This window comes from Nanorana parkeri, unplaced genomic scaffold, assembly GCF_000935625.1.
Source record: "Nanorana parkeri isolate BGI_ZX_2015 unplaced genomic scaffold, ASM93562v1 scaffold1527, whole genome shotgun sequence".
Lineage (NCBI taxonomy): Eukaryota > Metazoa > Chordata > Amphibia > Anura > Dicroglossidae > Nanorana > Nanorana parkeri.
This window is the reverse complement of record NW_017307795.1, coordinates 155622-167840: the sequence shown is the minus strand read 5'-3', so window position 1 is coordinate 167840 and position 12219 is coordinate 155622.

Genomic DNA, 12219 nt, shown 5'->3' with positions numbered 1-12219 from the left:
GGAGCCCTTGTTGCCATGGCGCCCTGTGCGGCCGCACAGCTCGCACACCCCTAAGGCCGGCCCTGACTGGAACGCAAGCCGGCCGGCTCCCTGCGTTCGGGTGCGGGAGGGGGCAAGGCGGTGCATTAAAGTCAATAGCACCGCAGCCAGACACCCTGCCCGCAGTGCGGTCGCCCACACCCGGAACGCAGGAACATTAGTGCTTGCGTTCCGGTCCAGTGCAATCTGCAAAAATAGTGCTTGCGTTCCGGCCGGCTTGTGTTCCAGCGCGTTACAGAGGCCGAATGCACTGGAACACGGACTTTATGGTGTGAACCGGCCCTCAATGTTGGGAAAATTTTCCATCCTGCTCCTTCGACTTTTTTTGTCACTACAGTCAAAATCGATCAAAGATTTAACACATTTAGCATTTAAAAATCAAATGATCATCCTGAAAACAATTTTTTCCTAACTTGTATATAGCTAGCTTTAGTCGGGTGGACCAGTTCAAATGAGCTTTATATTATAGAATAGTCTTATAGTACTTGCCCACTCAAGGCAATATAACTTCCTCCAACCAATCTGTCCTCCTTGGGATTGCTCCAGCACCAGTACCCCACATTAGTTTGTTAGAAAAAGAGAAGAAATTTCATTGTGTAGAAACAGGCTGGAACGCAAGCACTTTTATTGAAATAAAGCAAAAACAATTGCAATTCATAATATTATACCAGCACCAGCTAATGTGCCCAGTCTTCCTCCCTTCCTGGTCTCCCTGAGACCCAGGAGCATGCCATCCATACGTGCTTATGTCACTGAAACCATCCAAATGCATTTTGTCACTTCCAGACTTCCTCAGGAGCGGTGGCAGTGATGTTTCCATATCAACATTTTGTACATAGAATCTCTCCTCTCTCCACTCACTCCCAGCTGGTTTTAACAGCCTATTCTTTAATCCATCAATCCTAAAACTCTTTATGTCTCTTATCAAAGGATAAACCAACCATTTATAGGAGTGAAACTATAATACACATAGATGCGCTACCACAATAATAGGTTACCAACTAAGAATAAAACCTTTAAAGAACCCTATATACTACTACTGCACAGAAACAATAGTGGTGTTACCATTTTATACATAAATTATACCATAACCATACCTATATCATAATATTTCTTAGAATCTACACTGAGTGGCCAGATTATTATGACCACCCGATCAGTACTTCGTTGGGCCACGAGATGACTCCACGAGATGACTTAGTTGGGCCGCCTCGTGACTCCACGAGATGTTGAAAGGTGATGCGAGGAATCTGACACTGCACTGTTGCCTTTCTGTTGTCTTGTCCCAGTCTTGCCACTCTCCGTTCTGCCCTAACATTGACTAGTCGCTGACGGCCACAATTCGCACGTTCAGACCAAGATTTTCGGCTGACAGTTCAGTCTTTAAACACTTTAACAACAGCTGCTCTTGAACATTTAACGAATTCTGCTGTTTTGCTGATACTCGCTCCATGGCTCCGAGCACCAACAATCATCCCACGTCCAAAGGCTGTTAAATCGCGTTGTTTACCCATATCTTCAGAAAAAAATCACTTCTACTGCCGTGGTAAACAACCTGCTTCCCTATTTATAATGGTCTGGCCCTCTAGCAACTTCAGCGCGAAATTATAGCTAATTATAGCTAATTTGCCTACAAACATCAGGTGGTCATAATAATCTGGCCACTCAGTGTATATACCACCACTGCATCATAGCAGAAGTGGTGTTCCCCTTACATCAATATTTCAGCCAATGCTGCACTATATTATTAGTACTGTATTTGCTGGCTTATAAGACTACTTTTTATACTTAAAAACATACCCCGAAAACCGGAGGTCGTCTTATACACGGGGTATACAACGTATACCTTTAGTTTGTTTGGGCCAAGGTAGCCCAAAACGAACATCTCTAATCTGTCAGTCCGCTGGATGTGCGGTAATACTGTATGTACAGCCAATTAGAGCGAGCGATGTACACAACCTCTGCCAATCCAAGCAGGCTTTGTATTCATTAATAGAATACATCGCTCGCCGTGATTGGCTCAGCGCGGTATAGTGAATGTAGCCGAAGCTACAGTACATACAGTATTACCGGACATTCATCCATGATGTTTTTAAATGGTGTTGCCTTGGAAGTGGGGTAGTCTTATATGACGAATATAGCCCAAAACCTATGTTTTAAGTGGAAAAGTAGGGAGTCGTCTTATACATCCAGTCGCCTTATGCGCCGGCAAATACGGTACTTAAAAGAGACAATATTGCACCACTGCATTATTGTAATAGTGATGGTACCCTCTTTAAAATAATTACCCCTGCAGCTACACCATAGTTGCACCATAGTATTAGTGGGGTTACCCCCTATTTAACAAATTCACCAGACCAAGAAAGAACCAATTTTGAATATTCTCTCCTATGACCCATTAGACAAAAACAGTTTAAGTCTATTTCGACATTTAAGCCCCTGTGGTTGTAACATCTACTGTATAAATCAATTTTGTTTATTTTTTTTTTTTTAAATGTCCCTCTTCAGATTACACTCCCTCAATTTTTAAAACACTATCTATTCAATAAAAATTCATTCAAATTTTAAACCATTTGGATGTGTGTTATAAAAGTCCTTAAAGTGTCTTAAAACACTATGGGGGTTATTCAGTGAATACGAGTGAATAACCGTGCCGACGTGAAGTAACAGAACTGCAGAAGGAGTTCGACTCAGCCAATCCAACATCTGGATCGGCTGAGCCAAAGCTCCGGCAGCTCACTTGCTGTCGTTCGCCCCTATTCTCATAGAGGTGATTAACCGAATCCCGCCGAGTGTCATTCTGCTTGGCTATTCTGCTGGCTACCACAGGAGGTAGCCAGCAGAATAGAAAAAAAACGTAATACAATGGAAAAAAAATGTTGAAAACGTATTTTAAAAATGTTAAAAAATTAAGAAAATAATAAAAATATTTTAAAGAAAAGAAAAATATATATTTTTAAAAAACTAGCACGCCGACCCGACCACACGCGACGATCTCCCGTTGCATAATGTCGAATCTGACAGATGTCGGCAAAATATAAACCATTGGGCGGAGCTAGTGGTGACATCACTGCTAGCTCCGCCCAGCTGTTTCTTATTGGCTGGCTGATGTCACGGCCGGCTCCGCCCAGTTGTTATTGTTTATTGACAGATCAGTGTCCCCAGGTAATTCGGGGATGCTGATTTGTCATTACAACTGGGTGGAGTAAGCCACGAGATCACGTCTGGCTCCGCCCAGCTGTCATTTGCGTGGAAATCGGTTGCCTTTGGCCAGCCTTTCTCAAACGCTTCGCCTGTCACTAGGGCTCAGCTGAGCTGAAGCATATGGGTTCGGCTCGGCTGCCTTCAGCTGCTGTACGGGCTATTGTGCCGAAGCGAGCCGAAGGATCAGCCGAAGCTACGGCTGAATCCTTCGGCTCTGTAGTGAATAATCCTCTATGATTTTTTCTGTTTTATTTATATTATAATTGTTTATTAATCCTGTGATATAACTTCCATGTTGTATGTCCTGGAGCCTGCAAGGGCACTCCAGAACGTAGGTGACATAAAAGTCATACCTTCTCCCTGTTGTTCTTTGATATAAATTATAATTTTTTTTTCCTTTTATTAGCTATTCTATATTACACACACCTTTTACAAGGGTAAAAACCAATAGCATCAAATAAAGTTACTTTATTCTCTGCCTTCTGTATTTGTTCCTTTCCATTTCCATTTCTCTATTCTGTTCTGTAATCTCTCCAAATCCCACTGTTCTGAGCAGGGACATTACAATTCTTATCCCAATCTTTTTTGGTTCCTATAAAAACCTTCCTTTCAACACCTCCCACCATTATAAACTTTCCATTCCCCAACTTCAACATTTCTATTTAAAACATTATTGTTAATTCCTTCCCTAGATAGACCTTTCTGGGTTGCAGCTTCTGGTATATTAGATGATATATCTGATGTGTTTTGCCATGCATACACCTGTTGCTTTCTATATTCAGAACATCCCTAATACATTTTTGTTATATTTGTTATTACTCACTTCCACATCTCTTATTCAAGGCTTCCTCTATTTGTTTTGATAATTCTACAATTAGAATTCCACAATCTGTTTACATCCGTGTTCTGTTTACATCAGGAGTGTAGTAACGTCATGGCACTTCCTCTGAGTACGAAACAGCTCTGTACAGCACCTTCCTAAAGAAATAGATGTATTTCCTAAAAATAAATAAAAATATTCCCTCCCCAGATGAATCCTCAGGTTGCAACAATGACGTCAGGTGACCTGGATGATATTTGTATTCACTGAACAAGCATCAAATGCTCACATAAATGAATACAATGAGGGAAATTTATCAAAACTGGAGCCGACAAAATCTGGAGCAGCTGTGCATTGCAACTAATCAGGATCTCTCTTTCATTTTCAGATGTTAACTGAAGAAACTGAAGAAAGAAGCTGATTGGTTGCCCCGGGCAACTGCTCCAGATTTTTTCTGCTCCAGTTTTGATAAATTCCCTTTAATGTCATTTGAATTTTTAGCGTTCGCAAAGCTGTAAAAAAAATTGCCATTGTGCTTATTTACACCTTAGTCACCTTAGTCTGGCTTCATCTTATCTTATTGTAAAGATAACAATTTACACTAACTGTTTTTCCTCCGCATGTAGTGAAAAGTAAGGTCAAAAAGGCAATAAAGCTCTCTTAAAAGTAAACCACATGCTGTAAGTACACTTTCAGCTTTACCATTCCGCTACCTTACATAAAAGTTGAACTAAAGTGATATCATTCTAATCAGGGGCTTTTGTTAATTATATTTTGGGCTAAATATATGATAGTGCACATTAAAACATTTTTTTTACTATTTATTCCAATGCAAAAACAAGAAATAAACATATATGTATCCAACTTTGCTACCAAATTAAAGCCCTATCTTTCCTGAAAAAAAGTTATGAAGCTAATAAATTGGGATAGGCTACAAAACCTAAAAGATTTAAAAGTAGTAATAAACTCTCAAACCTTTTTTCAACGATGAATCCAGATCAAACAAATATACAAAGTATTTCTGTAAAGGCCAAGCACTTACAGTTCTCATGTATCCAAACAGCTGGCCCCAACTCTCACAGCTCTGCTTCCCTGAACTTCATGTTCAGTACACTATCAAAAGGGAAAGTACAGTCTCCAGCAGCTCTCCATCTGCTACCTTGGAGAAGGCAGAAGAAAGAAAGGAGGGGGGGGATGGGAAGGAGTGTCTTGCCTTGCCATGCCTGTGTGCTTATGGAGACACAAACAGCTTACTACAGTACTACAGGTGTGGGCAACTCTGTTCCTCCAGCTGTCATGGAACTACAACTCCCAATAGGCACTGCAAGACTGACAGTTACAGGTATGACTCCTAGAGGTAGAGGCATGTTAGGATGTGTAGTTAAAGCACAGCTGGAGGGCCGGTGTTCTATCGAAACCTCCAACTCCTTGAGATCTCCAACCATCTGACTTCCGGTTTACTTAGAAGATAGAGGTTTGGCCGAGAAAGCTGTACTGCACGTGCGACAGCCGCGGCATTTTCCTATACACATACTACACAGCAATAAAGCTTTAAAATTAACTAGGGTCAGACTAATACATTAATTCATTCATAAAACGTTATTAATCTGAGTTGCCCCACTCAATATGTCCGTCGCTTGCGGCCATATTGAGTGGGGCAACTCAGATGTGTATAGGGAAATGCTGCGGGTGGCGCACGTGCGGTTCAGCCTTCTCGCCCAAACCTCTTACTTCTAAGTAAACCGGAAGTCAGATGGTTGGAGATCTCGAGGAGTTGGAACTTTCGATAGAACACCGGAGTTGCCCACCCCTGGCTTACTAGCACACACAAGGCTCCTCCATAGGACTCTGCAAGGCAAAGGAGCCACCCTGATTTTATCACCATTAGAAATAGCTTAAAAACATTTCGACTTCAATGCCACTTTAATGTACGGAAATGAGACAACACTAAAACATTGAAAAATGCTCTGGAGGGGATTTAGGGAGAAAAAGGCCTGGGGACTCAAGTGGTTAATGTGAAAAACTGACTTTAGGTCCACTTGCCCTCTATGCTGCCTTCTAACTGAAGAAGCTAACAAAAGCAGTGAGCTGTTAGGTGGACCCTCTGGGTTGGACCAGCCTGAAATGTTCCCATTGTTTCTGGCTGGCCGCTGAGAGTGGATTCTATGTGGGGTGGTTTTACTGATTGGCAGAGGTATACAATTGGGGAAGCAAAGAGTTGCTTGAACACAGAGGGGATGGGTACAGGTAAGTATTCAACTGCTCTTATTAGCTTTTACTGATAGCAGGTAGCATGAGGGGCAGCTGAACCTTTGATCTGTATGTTCTCATTAAGTACTCACTACTTTCAGACTGAACCTCGATGTTTATTGCGGTATCAGTGCTGCACATCCACACTGGTATACTATGCATCAACCATCAACAAAGACACTCATTTAGAAAGCATTGGTGTTGTCGAACAGCACATTATGGGGTTTTTCAATTTTGATATATTTATAATATTTAACATCACAGATTAAGGGAGCAGTTATGTGCATGAAACCTCCTCAGGCATTGCTAAATCTAAACATCTGTCAAGTTTCTATAACCCTTGAATATGAGATTTTTTTTTCCTGAAGTATGGAGTGGTACATGTTGCTATTTCAAATGTATTTATAAAAATACCTCATAGTGTCGGTCATCAGTGGAAGGAAAAATCATCCTGACCTCAGTTGGAGGAAAAAATAACCTGGAGTCAGGGGGGGGAGAAAATGCTCCAGTGCTGGTGTGAGGAAAATTGGTTTGGCATCATTTGGAAGAAAAATGCCCCAGAATTAATGGTCAGTGGTCAGAATAATGCCTCAGATTTTGAGGTTAGTAGGGGCCCAGGAAGTACATGAACTGTAGGATAGTTTGGCAGTAAGGCTGCCACATGTCCTAAGCATACAGGGTCGTGGAATTCTGTTAAAGAGTGGATATCCTGGAGACTCCAGTTCACACTATGTGACTCAGCAACAACATGGGCAGGCTGTAAAGCAGGGGAGGGCAACTCCAGCCCTCCAGCTGTTGTGGAACTTCAAATCCCATCACTGCAAGACAGTTAGCCCTCATTCACACCTACACTTTAGGCCCCATTCACACACGAATCGGCCGGCGCGTAGAGCTCCGTGCTGCGTGCGGGGCTGTACCAAAGAGCTGCCGGGAATGACAGGTGCTGCGTGTGATTAGTATGCAGCTCCTGTCCTTCTCTATGGGGCTATGCGGCTGTACACCCCCTATGCTCACCTCAATTGCAGGTCCGTAGGGGTGCGGGTGATCGTATTCATAGCTGCCGGAATGGATCCTGTATGCGTCCCGGCCAGAAAACCTGCACCCCTACGGACCTGCACTTGAGGTTAGCGTAGGGGGGCGTACGGCCGTGTAGTCCCATAGAGAAGGACAGGGGCTGCGTACTAATCACACGCAGCACCTATCCTTCCCGGCAGCTGTTTTGTACGGCCCCGCCAGCAGCACGGAGCTGTACGTGCAGGCCGATTCGTTTGTGAATGGGGCCTTAGGTGCAAATAGGGATTCACTAATCTCCAGCAGCTGTTACCCAATCACGTTAATGATCGGGTGGCAGCAGCCACATTAGAAAGCGGCAGAACGCTGGCACAGCACATGTAATCGTATGTGAAAGGATTACATGTGGTTAGGAAGAAATTACTGTCCCTGGATGCATTGATCGTGTGTCCAGGGATAGTGATTAGTTCCTAACCACATGTAATCTTATCATATATGATTACATGTGGTGTGCCAGCATTCTACCACTGCCACTTCCAAATGTGGCTGCTGTCAGCCAATCATTAGCTTGAACTGGTGACAGCTGCTGCTTGTAAACAGGAGATTTGAAATTCCTGCTGCAGGAATTCCAAATCGCACTTAAAGCTTAGCTGTGAATGTACCCTGAATTCACACCTAGGCGACAGCGTTTTCTATGTATGTTTTTGCACTTTTTTGCATGCGTTTTACATGCACACATTTCGTTGCATGTTTTTGTAAGCAGAATGTGACACATTGCTATGAATGGGCAAACACACGAAAACGTGCTTTTTTGAGCATTTCCATTAACGTCTATGGGGCCAAGAAGTGCTTAATATGCCAAAAAGAAGCTCATGTATCTTTTTCCAGTGACAGGCATTTTGCTACATGTGACAAAATGCTCAGATGTGAACATGGGATTTTGTTTTGGGCATTTTTTGAGAATTTTTTTAGGGCAGAAAAAGCACTACAAAATGCTAGGTGTGAATGAAGGCTTACAGGCATGACTCACAGAGGCAGGGGCATGATAGAATTTGTAGTTAAAGAACAGCTGGAGGGCCAGAGTTGCCCACCCCTGCTCTAGAGGGTGACTATGCAGAAGAGAAGTTGGAAATGGGTCCTCTCACATTTGCCAGGCCCTCAACTCTTGTTTAGATTGCTTTGGGAGGAATCCAGCATGCTATCAAGTGTTTCTAAAAGGTTTAATGAGCTAAGCTTTTTTGTTAAATGAAGTCTGACAAAGCTTTTAGCTAGTTGTTATCTGGAGGTCTGCTCTGGAAGGCTAATTTATGGAAGGTCTTGAACTGAACTGATTACTTTTTATTTAATTACCTTTTTAATAACCACCAGAGAACAGATAAAGACACTACAGCAACTTCAGCATTAGGTTACATGGGAAGGTTTTGGAGATTTGTGTCTTCACACGTAATAATAGAAAAACATATAAGGAATTACAGTAGGTATTGTTGTAATAAGCTAGAAGGTAGTTGCTGTTCCCTTGCCTGCTGGTGCATCATACGGTGCATTCCCCTCCACTTGTCATCACAGTAAATAGTTAATAGGAAATAATTCAATTACAATATTTCCTATTATCAAATGCCCAGTTTGATAAGGTATGGAGATGATGAACATTCCCCATAAAGCAGGGGTGTCAAACTCAATTTAATCGTGGGCCGCATCAACATTATGGTTGCCCTCAAAGGTATCTGTAAGACTATATAAATGGATCTAATCTTTATCATAATTGCCTCTGCATTCGATTATCACTGGTTTTAGTAATAACTTAATACCTAGATCCGAAAGTAGAAGTCTAGGAAATGGCCTGGTGGGCCGGATTCAGCCCCTGGGCCTTCAGTTTGACACATGTGCCATAAAGCACCAGTGGCCCATTCATAAATAGAAATTACTTTACCAGTACTACCACTAGTCCCAGGTTCAATTCACCAAAGTTTCGGTGAATCTTGTTCGAAATTCGTCTGACCCAAACTTAGAAGTGAATACAACTGAAGTCCATGAGGGTGAATCTTGTATTTAAAAATTCAGCCCATTTTTAGGGCTAATAGGCAAACTACTAAGAAAGGCATTGAAAGTTGAGCACTGCCGTGGGGAAATGTTCCTGAGAAAAAGATATGATGTTAAGGTATTTACAATTCATCTTATGAATCTTCTCTTTGTGATATTTTTTCTCTCTTGATATTATGACAAATAGCTCTTGTTTATACGTACACAGATCTAATTTCTGAGTTTTTTGGCTCTGAGTTTATTCCTTCATTCTCATTGTTTCCAAGATATGCACCTTTGAGTTCTCCATTTTCAGTTACCACACTCATCTTGCTTTTATCCAGTTACTATATTTTGAACATCTTTCCAACATCTGTGATACCTGTGGTTCTCTGTACGATGTCAGGATACAATGTGTCATAAATACATACCTATAGGGCTATTCACAAAAGGGTGAAGAGTTTGGAGAAGGCAGGAGACGTGAACAATCTATGACAACACAGCTGAACTGGAAAGTGAGCTGAATTGAATTTCCAAATCAGCTATTTTGGCTTAGATTGTTCACTTCTCCGGCCTTCTCCAAACTCTTCACCCTTTTATGAAAAGCCCTGTTAGTGTTTTAGACCAGTGTAGGGATTGGTGATGAGCCGAACAGGTCCGTGTTCGGTTCGAATTCGAACATCCAAAAAGTTTGAACTCGAACTCTATGCAAGTCTATGGGGGTAGAACTTTTAAAAACAATTGTCCCCCTTAAAAGGGCTTATATGAAAGTTATTGGCCATAAAAAGTGTATGGGGATACTGCCCTGGGGGACATGAAACAATGAAAAAAAACTTTTAAAAAATACTGTTTTTAAAGGAGCAGTGATTTTATAGAACCTGCTGCAGCAAAACTGACATTTCTAAAGGAAAAAAAAATATGATTTTTTTTTTAAAAGAGTGCAGTTCCCCTCCCAAACAATATCAGACCCTTTAGATCTGCTAGGACCCCATTTAACAAAAAAGCATAGGATTCCCCCCAAAAGTCATACCAGACCCTAAGGCCCCATTCACACGTAGCGACATACCTTTTGCAGCGGCCGGGATAGCGCGACTTTCGGGGCGACATTCCAGCGACGGTAGCGCGACCTTCTCCGTCGGGCTCCATAGAAAAAAGCAAAATCCGCCGGAAAAAGGGTCCTGTAGAAGCGACCGCGACGAGCGACACGCAACACGGAGCTAAGACAGCTCCGTTGAATATCATTGGCCGGCGACTTCTCACGATATCGTGCTGCAAAAATGCGCGATATATCGCTATGTGTGAATGGGGCCTTAAGGTCTGGTTGGAATAGTTAGGAGGGACCCTGAGTAAAAAAAACAGGTAGGAAGGTCTGGTAGAAAGCAGTGGCCGCCCGACCCAGGTTACCACATACCTCGGAGAATGCAGTGACACCATCCGGAAACCAGGAATGCTCAAATGGAGGTCCCCCATTTTCCCGGGACATCACCACTACCAGGTCTGGGCTTGCACTCATGATCACCCCACCTAAAGTGGATGTCCAAACCCCCCGGCCACTCGGCTGCAAGGGGCACAACCCCATCACCAATACTAGAGCAGACATTGGGCAAATGTCCCACAAAGTTCAGCTGGACAATCAGCCAAGGCACCGGATCAGCATGGGCGAGGAGGCGGGCAGCAGGCACCGGATCAGCAGAGGCGAGGAGCTGGGCAGCAGGCACCGGATCAGCAGAGGCGAGGAGCTGGGCAGCAGGCACCGGATCAGCAGAGGCGAGAAGCTGGGCAGCAGGCACTGGATCAGCAGAGGTGAGGAGCTGGGCAGTAGGCACCGGATCAGCAGAGGCGAAGAGCTGGGCAGCAGGTACCGGATCAGCAGAGGCGAAGAGCTGGGCAGCAGGCACCGGATCAACAGAGGCGAAGAGCTGTAGTTTATTAGCTACTCCAAAAACACCACAACCATAAGCAACCCCACCAACACCCGCAAGTAACATATAAAGCCTAACTAATACAAGTAACAAATTACACCCAGAGACAACAGCACAAACCCTGGGGAGCAGGACAACAAGAGGGGAGCCACTGATCAGGAGACCTCAGGGGTAAGGCTCAGGGGTGAGGTCCGAGTCAGAAACAAGATATGGCGACAATACTGAGGCACAGGCCTCACTGCAGGGGGAGGCTAAATACCATCCCAGATCAGCACCAGGTGGTGCCTAATTGCTCATTGCTGGGACACACGCAGGTGAGCACTGGAACTGCAGGACCTGGTTCCAGCGCCACAGTGCCACCTGGAGGTGTTCTGGTCCCTGACAGATGGTGAGTGACGGACTGAGCTTTGGAAGCAAACACTAGAACCTTCCACTGCTGTCCTGCCTTGATGTAATGACTGAGCATACACTAGAACCTCAGTTACAAGGAGCCACATTTACATGGTACGGGTCCAGCCAGTATAGTTTTATAGAAGAAGGAACCAGAAAGATATACATCTTTATAGAAGAACAGAGGAATAATCTTTGTTATACCAAGAAGGCAGGGGCATAACTAGAAATCACAGGGCCCCATAACAAAATCTTGTATGGGGCCCGGTGCTTTCTAGATAAGTCCACCTGATAACCCAAACAGCCCACCTGAGGGTGACCCAGCAGAGCCCACCATAGTGGGTGGTCAAGCCCTCTTACCTGTCTGGCCGATCCTCTGTCCGCCTCCTTCTCCTCCACGATCGCTTGCGGGCCCATCCTCCTCCGTCACTGGACCCCACCTCCTCGATCGTCGGGCCCGCCTCCCCATTGCTAAGACCGGCCTCCTCGATCGCTGGGCCCTGCCTCCTCCATCGCTGCCAACGACGGGCCCAGCCACCTCCCCCGAAGCTGCTGGTTGTCATC